Source organism: Calidris pugnax, unplaced genomic scaffold (assembly GCF_001431845.1).
Source record: "Calidris pugnax isolate Ruff unplaced genomic scaffold, ASM143184v1 scaffold13, whole genome shotgun sequence".
Classification (NCBI taxonomy): domain Eukaryota; kingdom Metazoa; phylum Chordata; class Aves; order Charadriiformes; family Scolopacidae; genus Calidris; species Calidris pugnax.
The window spans coordinates 3,229,817-3,246,163 of NW_015090810.1; the positions used below are offsets into that span (position 1 = coordinate 3,229,817).

The 16,347-nt window shown below is 39.8% G+C and overlaps 1 protein-coding gene across 1 annotated transcript in view; it reads right to left on the reverse strand.

Annotated features, from left to right (window-relative positions):
* GALNT1 (polypeptide N-acetylgalactosaminyltransferase 1) overlaps positions 1 to 1,554 on the reverse strand; it is an 86,155-nt gene extending 84,601 nt beyond the window's left edge. Inside the window, exon 1 of the mRNA XM_014938604.1 lies at positions 1,534 to 1,554. The gene's annotated coding sequence lies outside the window, so the exon portion shown is untranslated. The remainder of the gene's footprint in view (positions 1 to 1,533) is intronic.
* Positions 1,555 to 16,347: the final 14,793 nt, after the last annotated feature.

The following is a 16,347-nucleotide window of genomic DNA, read 5'->3' on the forward strand; positions in this document are numbered from 1 at the left end:
TCCGTCCTGCCCACCGCAGCGCGGTGTTGCGGGGGGTGCGCCCCGTCAGGTGCGCCTGAAATGGGGGGCTGGTCTAGAAAGACGTGTGAGAGGTGCGTGAGCTGCCAAACCGCCCTTCCATCCCCCTGTGATGGAGGCCACCAGTACTTCCCAGCTCCGCACTGGGCCACCGGTGGCCTTGGTGTAGCTTGTGTAGCACCAGCACGGTGTGCCAGCAGCGACTTGAGGAGCAGGGGATGAAGGAAACGTTAGAATCAGCTGTCTAGGTTGAAAACGACCTTTGAGATCATCAACCACCAACGTAACACTGCCACAACCATGACTGAACCATGTCCCTATGCACCACGTCAACCCATCTACCTCCAGGCATGGCGATTCCACCACCTCCCTGGGCAGCCTGTTCCAATGCTTGATAACCCTTTTGGTGTAGAACATTTTCCTAATAACCAATCTAAACCTCCCCTGGCGCAACTTGAGGCTGTTTCCTCTTGTCCTATCACCAGTTATTTGGGAGAAGAGACCGACCCCCACCTGTCTACGACCACCTCTCTATGACCACCCTCCCTGCTTTGGGTCATTAGGCTGTAAGGAGCCCCCTCTTAGCAGTGGTCCCTGGGCAAGGCAGCAAGCCATAGGTATGGGCCCCATTGCACCATCAAGGTGTTAGAGGTGTGCCCTCTAACAATGTTTGTGTACTAAAATTGTTTAATACAGCTAGAAAAATTACTTCAAACCCCCCACAAAATGTATTTTGACACCTGAATTCTGGGACGTGTTTTATCTTTCCCTACTCTTAAATTCAGCTTTTTAAAGTTTACAGATCAAAGTTTGTATGGCCTCTTTAAAAAGTCTAAGTAGCAAAGTTTCAGCGAAGAAAACACTGGGTTTCCTTGACGAGTGAATCTTAAGTCTCTGAAATGATGTATAACTTTAAAGAGGTATTTGTTTACAGAACCCAAAAACCATGCTGTGCTCATTATAAACATATTTAACAAGGTCCTTGGCAGAAACCCTATATTCTAAATAGAATTTAAACAGGAGAAAATAAAAAAAAAGTGCACAAACAAAGTTAGGTGAGTGCAGAACACTGTCGTACTGACACCCCACAATTCCGTGGGGAATTTTGCTGGTGCTTCCATGTATTTTTCTCTGTAACGATCTTTCTGTTCAGGCACTGAGTGGTTCTAGCCCTTTACACACCACACGCTTGCAGCTGCTGCTAGCCCCATGGTGTTTTTGCTTTGTCTAACTGTAAGATTGATTTTTTCCTCTCTTTGCCACATACTCAGGTGCTACTTGCTCTTGCCTCCATCGAAAGTCACTTAGGCCTTTTAAAAGGCACTTAGGTTTCCCAGCCCTTCATTTGGGATATTTTTTCTTCAGACAAAATCGGTGAGTTCTGAATCCTCCTGTGCTTCCCCCTCTCCCAAGATCTGCTGAGAAGCAGTTCCTTGGCAAGGTAGAGAGCATACAGAACCCTGTCTCTCCATATATTTTGATGTATGCATCTTTTGACAGCATATACTCGCTTACCTTTGGAAGAATTAAAGATGATATTTCGGGCTCAGCCTCTTCAACTCTTCAAGCAGGAGAGGGCAGGCAGCAGGACGGTGGTGGCACGTGGACTCCAGCCGCCTGGCCTCCCCTCGCTGGGGAGAGTCAAAAGTGGACGATGGATTCCCGAGGAGAGGAGAAACCTAGCCAGGGTAAGTTGAGGATTTGACTAAAAGTGGCTTTGACTAATGTTGACTGAAACAGCTTCAATAAAAAACATTTTGAAAAAACGCTTAAAATTGTAGTTAGGTGACAGAGTAAACATGCATGTAAAAATACCAAGGTAGCCAAGGCATAAACAGTAGGACAAGGAGGCATTCTTCGCCCAGCGCAGAACTCGCGCATGTGTTCACCTTCCATCAGCTGAATGGGATTCCTTGTGCGCTTAAACAACTTCAATGCTTGAGCTTTGCCGTATTGCTCAGCTGATACATTCGCTGTGTACGACGACAGGCAGCGTCCCTGCCAGAGGTAATGCACACCACTGCCAGAACTATAGAGCTGCCTTCATTTAGCATTTATAGGCTGGGGATTGACTATATATGTGTTTATACACAGACAGATAATATAAGCAGCATCAGTCTTTCCTATGCCAAAAATGTGCTTTTTCAATTTATGCTAAAAAGTTTTAGCAAGAATGATCTATTGTATGCAAGCAGTTTAGCATATGCAAGCAGTTTAACACGTGTTCTGTTATGATTGATGATGCCGTAGGATGTATCCCGAATCCCTCTGGTGGAATGTCTTTATGACACCTCCATTATCTATTCTATTGCACTGCAACCGAGTCCAGGAAACTCACTTAGCAAAAATGTTATCAATTTCATTAAAAGAAGTAGTCAGTGAGAGACATCTAGATACAGCCAAAGACACTTTAAGAAGTGATATGAATTCACTAAACCATGTAGATAAAAAGATGTAATTTTGGAGTAAGTATACATTCAAAAATGTAGTCTATAATTTAAGGACTACGTTTATGGCATTTATATTAAGAGAAGTGTATTGAGATACAGGTTTATGGATTGTGGAGCACTACTAAGTCAACTTTGTAAAATTATTATTGGAGGGATCTTTTAAAATATTTACATCTCCAAGTCATGAGAACAAATAAATAGATTTTTAAAAAATCTTTGCGATGGTTTGTAATTATAGTCAAGGCTATCCTTCTGATTCCATGAGACTCTCAAATTATTCTAATGTACATACTGCAGAACGCCTAGAGGGAAGAGAAAAAATTAAAGGATTTTTCTTGCTTTGCTTACATGTTTGTCCAAGCTGTCTCACTCCTCTGATGTGCTCAGAACCCCACAAGATACCAGGTGTGGGGCAGACAGCTAGTACACTGCAGAGGGGAACCCACTCTGGAATTTGTACTGTAGCAGGCACTAATGGGCACAGTTGCCTGCGCAGGTCTCCATCCTACATGTGTGGCCCAGCTGCAGAGAGGTGAACTGACCAAGACAAATCCCAAAGCTGCCAGGCTCAGGGCAGATGAGGAACTCACGCTACCTGCAAGGAAAACAGAGGCACCAGGGGCCAGATCCCACAGACAGGGTATGCATAACCATAATTCATGTCGGCAGCACGGCTTAGAGTCGCGAGGACAACAGCCAGGAGCAGCCTTGCCAAAGAATCTTCACAGAACTGGGATTAAAATGCTCCCCAGCTGAAGCAGGTCACTGTGTCAGGGTTTGGCAATTTGCTGCATCGGAATCTGAAGCAGCACCCCATCTGAACTGAATGCAAACAAGCAGTACCTTAATGGAGGTCATTTTGTACTCATTTAGTGTTTAAATAGTGCTTTTAAAGAAAACCTTAGAAAAAAAAAAGTATATTTACATGCCAGATACAATCCGTTTCATAAAAAGAAAGAAATTTGTAAATAATGTCTTCACGTCAACTTTGGGGAAGTGTTTGTCCCACTAGAGCTAACTGCCAATGAAGAAATTGGCATTTATTCTTGACATTGTTACAAAGGGCGTTATAAACTAACTTTATTATAGCAAATGTTGAACTGTATTTGCATTATTTCCATCACATTGTCTTTGTTTTACAAGCTGTCTGCAAGAGCTGTTCTTGGAAGGTCTCCAACAAAGCATTCTCTTTGGGGCTACTAACTGCAAATAAGATTAAAGCTTAATATGTCTGGTAATCAGTTTTCTTTTAAAGAGTGCAATTTGATTTCTTATGGTCAGCTGGGATCCCACGTATCCTCATCTCTTCTGCTTTTCAGCTTGCTGCTCTCAATAACCCAAAAAGGCAGTTTGCCAACAGATGTCCTTTCACCACTTTTCCTGAAGTGGAGTGTCATCTGAGAGGTAGTCATACACAGCTTCTACTCCAGAATCCGAGACTTCTGCCTATTAAATGCAACTTCTTTTTTTCCCTCCAGACAGGGCAAGAACAAAGCACTTTATGTCCTCTATTTGTTCCAGTCACACACAATGAATAAAGATGGGTATAGCTCGTTTGCTTAAACCAAGCAAACAAGGGCGGGTAATCTCTGTAGTCCTCACCTGCACCATTCATTTGCTCCAACAGAGCTGGAGCTGTTCTGGGTGAATTTTTCTTGGTAGCTATAAAAATACTCTTTTGGGAAAATAGCAAGTAGGAAAGAGAGCGCACCACAAGAACGTGTCTGTCTTTCATTAATTTGATCCCACACTCAGCAGCTGATCTGATCTCACCTTGCTTGTAAGGGTGGGAGCTTGGAGCAGCTGGGATCTGTGTCGGTCCCCTGGAGGGCAGAGTACCTCCTCATCTCCCAGGGCACAAGGGTCCCAGCGTTCTCACTTCCCATGGATGCTCCCTGAGCCCACGAGTGCACAGCTCTTGTCTGCTTTGCTCCTTTGCTGGGGAGGAGTAAGAGGGAGAATGGGCATCCTTCGCCCCGTTCCTTCTCTTCCCTGTATTGGACTGGAACTAGGACACTGTCCTATATCTGAGGAGAAAGTGAAGGACAGAAAAAACAGTGAGACTGGACCAGCAAAACTCTGCTGGGTAAGCCTACCCCTACAGATACCCTGCTAGTCTGACAACCTAATAAATACTGAATCTTTTGGTACCATGCGCAAGCTGAACAGCAGCCACACTGTGCGGCTGCCATCCATGCTGCATGTTGTACCACAGAAGGGTCAGGAGTTGCAGGAGACCATGAATCATTAAGGAAAGAGTTTGGTATAAGACAATGCCGTTGGCAACTCTTGCACTTTTTTCAATATTCCTAAAATTCATCTTGACTGATAATACACTTTTCCTATGAGGCATACTGGAGCAAACGACCGGAGGCTAACATTTTCAGAGTGTTAGCTCCTCATCAGGAGCTAGTTTCTCAAATCCCCATCCTTAATTTTTACTTCTGTTAACTCACCTATTGAAAACAAGCTTTGGGACAACATCAGAGTCTATCATTTACTCATCAGTTTGGTTGTCAGAAGTCCAAGATGATTTAAACCAAGTTTGCCAAAGGAGGAGGTTGCTTCTGGATATAAACATTTCAAAGAATGTAAACACCAGTTTTCAAAACGTTTTTAAGAGGTTTTGGCAGGTATGAAAGTGCTTCCATTTCCATCTACATTAAACCTGGAACATATTCATCATTCTTCCAAAGCCTGTTGTTATTCCATATGTCATCATTTGTTTTGATACTTCTTCCTAAGATATGTTACAGCAAAAGAGAAGAGTGCTGTGTTTCTAGGGTATTTCTGGCACAGCAATGACACGTTTCAATATATTACAAAACATTTAATCTAAAAAGAATATCCACAACTACAAAATGTGGATCTTTAAACCACAAAAGAAAAATAACTATTACACTTCATTCAAATATACATGTGACAAGAAGGCCTAAGGATTTATCACAAACAGCTCTAGCCTTTACAAAGTGAAAGTGGCTGGTCCTATTCTGGAAGAAATATGAATGAGATTTCTCCCAAGAAAAATAGAAGCCGCCTGAGGGCAACATAAAGGTACAGTAAAACTCTAAAAGATGAAGTCTCTATTTTATTTTTACCAGAGTAGCTTTGTGTTACAGATAAACAAAGACAAGATATAATTTTATGTAGCCATTTGAAAGTTCATAAGCCCAGTTAAAGCAACTTTGCTCAAACAATCTTAAAAACAACAGTAAAACTAGCTACTAATACGTTTGCCTGATATACTGTTGCGTCTACACGACAGTAAGGCCTGTCTAACACCATTCGTTCTCCCTGCAGATGGGATCCCAGTGTCCCTATTTCAGCAGGATGTTTTTGTCACCGACTTAAAAACAATAAGTGATTAAAGCGACAGCAGATACTAAATGTTTTCACATAAAAGCCCGTCACAGATTTCTCACCCAAATGCTTCCATCTATCCTTCGCTATTTACCATTGCTGTTAACACAGTGGGTCAGCAATACATTTTTTTGCCAAATATGAAACAAGGTGATTTTGTAGGGGATGCCAGAGGCTGCTTGGAAACCAATTGTTTGAAGGAGGAGGTACCTTCTAAAAAGGGGCTGCAAAATCAGTCTGAGGGCTTCAACTTTGTACCTAGATGGCTTCTTCAATAAATAGGCTCTGTTTATCATATGCAGAAGAGCAAAGGAGAGGAAGCGAGCGTCCCACAGACAGGCCTGCAAAACGAAGGTACCGTCAGCTCCACACATCACAGATTAACCACAATAAAAAGGCCGAATTCGTCAAGTGCAGAGATGCGCTGCATCAGTAAATTATGCCTTTGGTGGCAACTGAACAGTCAGTTTGCCTTCAGCAGGTTTCTAGTGGAGGCAATGATTGGAACTTAATAAACAGTTGTGTTAGAAAAGCACTATTTGTTATATATATAGCTTGTGAAGAACAAGCAGCAGAAGAAAGCAGGAACATTTCTCTTTAGTTACAAGCATTAGAAGAAATTACTGGCAGGTAAAGGAAGTGGACTGATGTGTTAATAATACACTACTTACCACTTGCTTTTCAGGTAGGACAAGCCCTTAATAAATATTTGGCAGGTTTTCCCATTAGCCTGGTGTTCCTACCATAAACTGTGCATTGATTAGCATTCCCACATGTTATTTCCAGTCACAGGACTCCACCCATAATCTAGATTCCAGTTTTATTGCCCAATTAAGGTTTCTAAATGGTCAACACCCACTGCAACTTGACGATTTAATTACATTTACAATGGTAAATGTAATTTAAATGCCTAAATGACATTGCAAATGAGCTATGCCTGCACGAATGGATGGTTTGGGTCAGACCAAAGATCTATCTAGCTTCATATTCTTTCTCTGACACCCATAAAAGTGGGTAGTCAGGAAAAGATTACAAGGGCCACTACAAACACATGGTGGTATCTCCTCAGCTTCCAGACGAGCTTGGGTTTAGTTCACTTATTTCAATACAAAGGTGATTTGCAGTTCACTTATTTTCTAGAACCTGCAAAGGTCTGTGGAGGCAATAATTCTGCATATCATCCTCAGCTAGGTCTCCACTTAAGTGTGTCTTTAATTGGAATGTACAGGCAATACAACATTGCTGCAGGTGAGCTTTGTAGACACATGAGCTGCTGGCAAAAGCAAAAGGCAAGTATCACCTCCATGTCTTAGTTCAGTTTCTCCCTTGTGATCTAGCCCAGACTGTAGGAATTCACATACTTTCCCTAGGGTTTTGTTTTCTGGAACCAGGGGACGACGTGTGTGTGGTCAAATAATTTATCCAAACTATAAAGAGGCTTTTCTGTAAAACCAAGGAATAATCCATCACTGAGACTTCTTTGTTAACAATTTTCAAGTATTAGGAAATTGTCTAACATTCTTACAGCTCCATTCTTAAATCCTTCTACCCTGCAATCTCAAGGTATATGCAAGTATTTTACCCAGGGTCCATTTGAATAATAAGTGCCTTCTAAGCAGTTTTCTTATGTCTCGCTGTTTAGCAGTGACCTTTGGTATTAGTACATTCACTGCCTTCCTTCTAGGGTTGCCCTGATTTTAGACAAGGTGGATAAAAATCACTCTGTCTGGAGCTGTTTTAATGCTTACTGCCCGATTCCTAAATCCTGCACTGGAACCGAGTACACCGTGGCTGAGCACGAGCCCAGCATGGAGGGATTAGAGCAAAAAAAATATCCAGCACATCAAGGTAGTACTTGGCAGCTGCTGTTTCAGCCCTAGAGCTACAGCAGCTGCCACAGCCAAAGCAGCACTGCTTGGAGCAGACAAAATAAGGAAGATATGCCTAAACTGTTGATCTACTACTTCTTTCCACCTTGTGGCTTGCATGCATTTTTTAACTCTTCCTTCATACAGTGCAAATAGTTCTACCTGGAGAGTAATATTCTGGATCCAGGAGAAAGACTATGTTTTCATCCCTACTACAGCCACAGAAACCTTCCCTCCCTTTCCCTCAGCCCCGCCCCAATATTATGTTGTTAATTTAAAAATAAGCCACATTTTTTTACGTATATATATGCTCAGAAATCCTAGCAGAGGTGCATACTACAGAAAGATTATTTCATCAAATGTAACACACAGAGACTGTGCAAGCAATGAGCTATACACTTAGGAGGAGATGAGAAAAAAATGGAACATATAGTCTAGAACCAGCACAGCAGCATTAAAGTAAATTCATGTATTTAATTTTATATGAATCTATTTTCATACCTTTCTTTTCCTCCAGTCTTTTCTAAAAAAAGGTTTAACTCTCCAGAGTGCCATTTCTGAGATGGTTTCCCATAATGCAAAAGGGAAAAGTCTATGAGCTTTCCAGCATAAGTGAGCAGCAGATGTGTATGAGCAGAGCACTCAGTAAGTAGGTATTTCAGAGAGCTTAGATAAAGTGCTTAATACAATGCCCAAATACCACAACTCCCAGAGGGATCTTGAAGCCTGCTATGGAAAAGAGCCGATGGAAGAAAGTCAAAGACAGCGGAGGAATGTGACGTTTCCTTTTGGGACCTTTGTGTGAACCCGTCAATCTGACGAAGTCAACAGCAAGACACAGTGTGGGATGGAAGTGGGGCGTGGAAGGTAATAGCACCTGCTTGGGGTTACAGACTGCATTCCAGTTGCCCTGTCCTAATTCTGGGGCATTTCCACAGAGTCTTGGCTAAACATTGCCATCAGAGCCCAGGGTAAGCACAATATCATAATTTTCAAAATATTATTTTAAACTTGCACCTTCGCAACTAAACAAAGTTTTGGTCTTTGTAATCATCTGAATTGTACACAAGAGCTGAGTGTTACTAAATATCAGGAACACCAGCACTTGGTAGAAGTCTTAGGGAAGTGAACATGTTGTACGTCCACCACGTTTTTCACCTGAGCTTCTCTCAGCTTTTGCTGATGCAACTCTCTCAGTCCCATTCTTGTTAGACAAAAGGCTACTCTTACACCAGGCCAGCAGAAGCCACACTGAATCCTAACTAAACTTCACCTGGCCCTGTAATGCAGGTAAGGTTACCCCTGCTTTTTGAGAGGCAAACTGGGGTCTTGCCTGAGGTTGCAAAGCAAGTCAGTGACATAGTACCAGGAGGACACAAGGTCTTACCTCCTCTCCCGTTCCTGTGCTTCACTATTAAGCCATGCTTTTATCTAGTTACATGCATCTCACTTCTCCCTACAGCGTATCACTGTTGAGCACAGTTTTACTATTAAAACTTGCTTTTTGATTTGCAATACCCTTCTTTGGATAAAGAGAAGGCTTTGGATAAAGAGAAAAGTCATTTCTTCAAAGATACACTCCTGTCTTGCAAAGTAAGTGTTAAATCTCTGTAGCTGAAGACTATTTATGGTCTGCATAGTTATTCTTTCAGGGTATGACATCATCCCTAGCACATGCATAGCCCAGAACACAGTAAATTATTCTCCCTGAAAATTCCTTTCATTACTCTCAGACTGTTAAACATCACCTAGTGGCAAATTGGGAACTGATGCCTGTTGTCTGCAATTGATTTGCATGCTTATTTCTTTTGTTACACACCGGGGTCTCTTACCTTTTGTGTCTACAATAGAACTAAAGATGTAAATATTTTAGGATGCAGGGAATAATTATGCTAGTTTGTTTGCTTTTTTCTAAACCTGTATTTATTTACTTTTTTAAAACAGCTTTTTGTATTGCAAACAATACTCATTCACACAGTGACACATCCTCTGGTATTACTTCAGCAGCAAAATACAATTTTCTACCTAACCTTTGATGCGGGACTTCAGCCTTGCGTGCAGCCAACTTCTGCCTATAGCCACTCTCGCTGACTTTGCAAAGGAGCGACCTTTGGAAGTTAACACTGTTTTATTCATTCCGAATCCCTACTCCAACTAGTTGAACAGTATCAGTCTGATCTGAAGCCTCTGAAAGCAAAAGGTTTAATCAGAGCCCCTCATTCAGTCTTTGGGAGTATTCTTCAGAAAGACAATACAGGCTTAAAATTGATTTCTTGCAGGACCTCTGAGTGGCTGCTGTAAAGAATAAGGAGAGAGCATTGATGCAAGTCCCATGAGGAGAATTACTTTAGCCTGAAGAATGCTGGAATTCCCAAAAGCTGAAGAGCGATGAAAGCAATTACCCGAAAACATAGGCAACATTTTGATGTTTTTGCTGTTACCTTTTCTTCGTGGCTTTTGGAGTTGTTTTTCTTTTAGTTCCAGGAGTGAAGCCAGCATCTGCAGCTTGCTGCTGTCTACTCAGCTAAACAAGCGGCAAGTTGGTTCATTGGCCAAGTTGCACTTTTGTCATGGTGGATGAGGCCCTTAATCTGAACGGTACTGTCTGTAACAAATCAAATAACCCCGGGGCATTCTTCTTGTATATGGCAAAGTTATTTACTACCATATAAATTATGGGGTTTAGGCATGAAGTGCTGCACTTCTAACACTCCAACAGTGATGAACCTCTTGGTCACCTACTCAAACAGAAGAGGAAATGCTTCCCTTTCTAAATTTCTTCTAGCTATGCTGTCAATCGTCCACAGTTTATACTTCTATTAAATAGGCAGATTTTCCCTCCCTCATATGTCCAGTTTTTTTTTTTGTTTGGGCTCTTATAGTTGTGCACCTTTCTACATCCTATCAACAGGCCCCAATGTTCTGAATGGCACCTTTATAAGGATTGTTGTTCTAGAGGCACTTCCCTCGAAAGTTGATTGAATTTTTAGATGAATACAGGCACAGAGGTGAAGAAAGGAAATGTACAAAACTGATTATTTTTCTATTGGAAAACTAGTTTTCCTGCTGTTCTAGACAGATGGAGAGGAAAAAAGATGGTACTTAATGAGGTGGGACATATTGTACTTCTTGACAGCACTGCTGAGCCAGAATACCATTTTTTAACATGAAAAGCAATGCAGTAGATAATGTGCCTTTCAAACACAGGTTTAAAGTGAAAACCAATACACAAATCAACTCATCTCACCTAATTTTCTCATAGCAATGATAGACTAGTTTGGTTTTATTGCCTATATTTGTACTTATTACTGCTCCGTCTTCCTCCCTTTTCCTCCATCTCTTTTTTTCTCAAAAGAGAAAATACAGGTGCTAGCAGAATAGCACTCAAGATTAAAAAAAAAAAAAAACCAACAAAACCACAAACAACACCATGCACAATTTTCCATGAATTCTTTCAAAACACACTGCGAAAGAACATGGTCATGCACTGTAAACCTCATACTGAGCTCTGGTCAGTGTGGGACATGATTTTACACCACCAGAATGGATAGAAATGCTGTCCTAACTAAATAAAAACTAAGATTGAAACCATCTGGAAAGAAAAAAAAAAAAAAAAGAAGATGTGGCCATTACCTAAAATGAGCACATGCTTTACGTATAACTTGTTCATAAATATATAGTCAGACCACATCAATTCTTCTGTGCAACTCCAGCCTGTAGGAAGCTTATTTTAGGCACATAATTTGGGAAGCATGCAGAACAGAAGGCTTGTCCAGAGCTGGTGCAGTCAGAAGAGTGCTGTTGACTGGAATGGATTTCAGAGGACTTTGGCTGTCAGCATCAGAGTTAACAAAAGTTGTGGTTTTCTGCACTTACTCCCAGCTGCATAGAAGCCAGAGTTACCTTGACTATTTGTGTTCATCATCAGGTTGTAGTGTTTACGATCAGAGGTTTACAATCCTTTCTCAGAAGTCCCAATAGATGTAAGACTCTTTTTCCAGTTAAGGCCAAATCGGGTGACCCCCGCAGCAGCACTCGAAAATGTAGCTTTTGAAGTTTCCCAAAGCCAACTCAGGTTCTTCAAATGTAATTTTAGAATAATTCTAATTTAATTGTTGTCTTTTGCCTCAGAGTTTTTGTGCCTGTGTGTTTGAATTATCATTTTCAAGCCAAAACCTAAAAGCATTTTGCTGTAAGTAACAGTAGATATTAATGTAAAAGCTAATGGGGGTTGTGCTTAGCACTGAATAATCACAGAATCCCAGAATCGTCATGGTTGGAAAGGACATGAGGCACAAAGGAAAGTAAGAGCCCCAAAGAACTCACCATCTAAGGGCTCATTAAATTCAGTGGGACTACTTCCAAGATTAAATGAACACTTCTGGGCTAAGTATTTCTGAGATCAGTTTCATTCTGCAGACATAAGATACAAAATTGCCCCTTGAGACTGGGAGAATAATTCTGCCTAACAGGAGGCATGTATTCACTCTTTCTGTACTCAATAGCAAAACTTTAGTAGGAGAGCCCTCTGGAATGCTTTTTACATACCCTTACACACACACACTTCTATATATCTATATAGAATTTTTATCTTTACATATATATGTATGTGTGTCTGTGACTTCCAGTTACATAAATACATATTAAAGTCTCTATATTCATATATATATTAAAATCCAATCTATCACTGCTGTATAACATATGTTGTCAAATGAGAATACATATGCTAACAAAGCAAGGGGGTGGTTAGAAGACAGAAAGTCTTTAACACAGGTTGCAACTGCATTCACATAAGACATTAGAGGTCCCAATTCCAACTTTAGAGTCACATAATCTACTTGAGTATATAAAATAACTTCTCTTCTAGCTCTCACTATGGTCAATGCAGAGTTTTCCTCTGCTTCCAAGAGGAATCAGCTCAGGCCTTGCTTCATCCAAACAGAAATAATGCAGACAAGACTATAGCGTCCCTGCATATTTTAAAGTGCTCAATAATTCATAATCGCCAATAAAGAAAAACAAACAAACAACACAACAAAACAAAAGCACAACAAAAAACCCCAACAAACCAAAACACCCAACCAGACCTGTTTCTTAAATGGATTGTTTCAGATGTAGCAAAATTCCCTCTTTCCAACCTACGGTACATTTTCAAACAACCAGTTAGAGCTTTATGAAAGCAAGAAAGTGGATATTGACCACTGCTTCAGGATTATGTGGGTTAACAGTCTGGCAAGATATAGGGAATTAAACCTATAAATTACAAGGGATTATGATCTGCAGGTAACCCTCTACACCTCACCGTGCTGCTCAAACTTGTTTCTGGTATTAATATTGAGCTCCTACCAAGTTTGGTTTTTAGCTTGTTTCAACACTAAATCGGGATTTATGCAAACATTCCTGAAATAGGATGAACCTATTATATCTCTTGAAGTAGGAGATTGAAAACTGCTACACGCCTACAAAATCATCTTTGCTCCATCAGTTAAAATTGCATCCCATATTGCTCTCATTTAATCAAAAGCTAATCTTCTTAAGTTATTAAAAAGAACTGACTTCTTGACATTAGCTAATACTATCATTAAACAAACAAACAAAAAATTAATAGCTCATCCAAAAATTAAGACATGTCTGAAAAGGAAAAAAAATATTTTAATATAATTGGAGTAGACTCCTTTCTCCAAGAAATAAAAAGAAAATACTGGCAATTTTCAACAAGCATTGGCAGAGTGCACATTAAGAAAATCACTTAAGATTTCATCGTGGTAAAAGTAAGACAGCAGCAATATTTTAGATTTTGTAATATCTGTTTACAGTCAAGATTTTTTTGTCTAAAGTGCCATAAATTGGCAATTGTTTATATACAGTAATGGACTCAATTACTGCTTCCCCAGATTATGCAATGAGCATATTCAGTAACTGAGATAATTAAGCAATAAACATATACTTTGAGCTACAGCAAAGCCTTGCCAGCATTAATTCTGCCAAATCAGAAGACATGCACACATTGCAATGTCATTTATTTGCACTTCATTTTTCAGTACTTTACCCTTCAATGTTCACTTCTGTGATGCTAATGCTTTGAAAATAATTAAAATGATGGTCTGACCACATGCAGTTTGAAGAAATATGTGTGTGACCTTCAACACTACACAGAAACACATACATGTTAGACAACAAGGTTATGCAGCATTAGATAAACCACTACACGCAAACTTACACACATTATAGATGTCCATACACTAATTAAAATTTAGAAAGGCACATTCTGGTTGCACAAAGATGTGTACACCACAAGCTTACATTAAAGATATTTATTTTTTTTAGAAGTCTCTCTCAAAATCTCAGTTTAAACACCATCATTTGTGTCCAGCCTTTAAATCTTTCAGGAATATTGTTAATTTCCATTAGTTTTTCATGCTTGTTTTGCAGGCCTAATATTTAAGTTGCCTCTGAAGGGTCTAAGCCTCCTTAACTTTACTAAAGTCTGTGGGAGAACAAAAATGCTTCACACCATCAAACTTGCATTATCTAACATCTCTTAGAAATCGCTAATTGAGAGAGACAGAATGTCACTGCAGATTAATGCACCTTCTTTTACTTTGAGCACCTGAGTTGAATCTAATCTGCACAAAAGTGACTAAAAATCAATCTAATCTGACAGTGGCGGAATTATTAGGTATAATTATATGCATTCTCAGATCCTTAGCTGGAGAAGACATTCCTTGGAACCTTTCAGGAGAGGAATTAAAATATTTGCAGGGTTTTATTTTTAAATCAAAATCATGCAGAAAACATTTGCTTTCGATCATAAAAGATGAAAGGTGATAAAGACGGTATCTTCTGTTCATATCAACCCTCAATATTTGCTACAGGAAACAACACACCCCCATGCCAGAAGTGTTAGAGGAAGGAAGGAATTGGGGGAAGGGAAAAACCTTGAAAAGTACTCAGATGCACCATTTTTAATTACACAAAAACATGCATTACATTTTTAATGATGGGCTCCTCTCCATTAAAGGAGCAGGGATCTTAGCTTGCTCATGCAATGAAATAATTAGCAAAATTCCTCATTTGCAAAGGGCTGAGTATATATACACCTAATGCAAGCCAGTAAACTCAGCCCTTTTGCCAAACTCCAAGCAAAAGACACGACCAGGGGAGCATAACCCTGACTTGAAGCTACTTTTTGTTTTTCCTTTCACTCAAGTTTGCTGAGCTGTACTCAACTACAAATTGGGAAATAAAAAGGACACCACAATAGGCTAACATTTATTTTTTGTTAATAATCTCAACAATATTATAACACTAAGCAGTGCTGAAATGGAATCTAGTTTAAGTACTAATCATGACTACTGAAAAGCTTCGCATGCATTCACAAATCTTTTTACTGTGTAACATGACATACTCAACAGCACACCGTTAACAAGGTTCTTCATCAAAATCTTTCTTCAAGCAGTGAAATGCATCCATTTATAATTCCAGTATTCCAAAAAGGAAGACACAGATGATTAAATCATTGTATTCTGAGCATTAAAAAGCAAAGCAACTCTATGCATCAGAACTAGAAACATAACACTGTGATTAAGCTAACAAATTTGAATTTTGTAAAAATAATAGTTTCTCATGTAAAAGAGAAACCCATTGTTTGCTACTACTGTCATATTTTTATGCCTACAAGCACAGAGACAGTGGAAATTCAGTTCATATAATCTATCTGGATTTCCAAAAGGCATAAGGAACCTAAGCATCTATCAAAAAATAATGAAGGTCCTGGCACAGATAGAGAATTTGTCAAAAAAAACAGGATATAATGACCTAAAAGGGTTTGGGAAGTAAATAGTCCTCACAGAGATCTGTCCTGCTGCTCATTGCATTTATATACAAGCTAGAAAAGGGGCGTAGCAAGGTGGCAAAAGTTGCTGATGCTACTTCATTATTTAGGCTTATAATGAAAAACTACATGAAGACCTTACGTGACTTAGCAATTAGCAATAAACCAGCACAGGAAATTAAATATAGATAAATGTAAAAAGACACACAGGAGAATAAAGCTGTCCAAATTTCAAATATATAATGAGTTGACCAGCATTACTCAGGAAGAAAGACCTTGAGGTCATGGCAGACAGATTATGGAAACATAAGCTTAGTGCTTAACAGCAGTCAAAACAAGAAAAATAATTATTGGGAAAGGAACTGAGGATAGAACAGAGAACATCTCTTTGCAACCTACGGAGTGCATGCATCTTAAATACTGTGTGCAGTTTGTTCCCTCCATCCCAAAGAGTATACAGTAGAGCTGATAATGTTCCAAACACAGCAACAAGGAGAATCCAAGCATCATCTTCCATATAAGAAATAGCTAAGTTAGTTAGAACTGCTGAGTCTAAAACCAGAAATGTTTTAGAATGAAAAAGATAAAAGTCTATAAAGTCTTTAGTGGCAATGGAAAGGGTGAGTCTCTTATGTCTTTCCAAAAAACAAGAGCCAAAGAGCACCAAATGAAGCTAGAAGGGAGTCAGGTTCAAAACCAAGAAAAAGAGGCGGGTATTCACACATGTGCATCACCTGCAAGGACTTCTGGTAGTGGGATATCAAGACCAACAGCTCAGACTTGTTCAAGCAGCACCAGACAAATTCATAGAACTAGA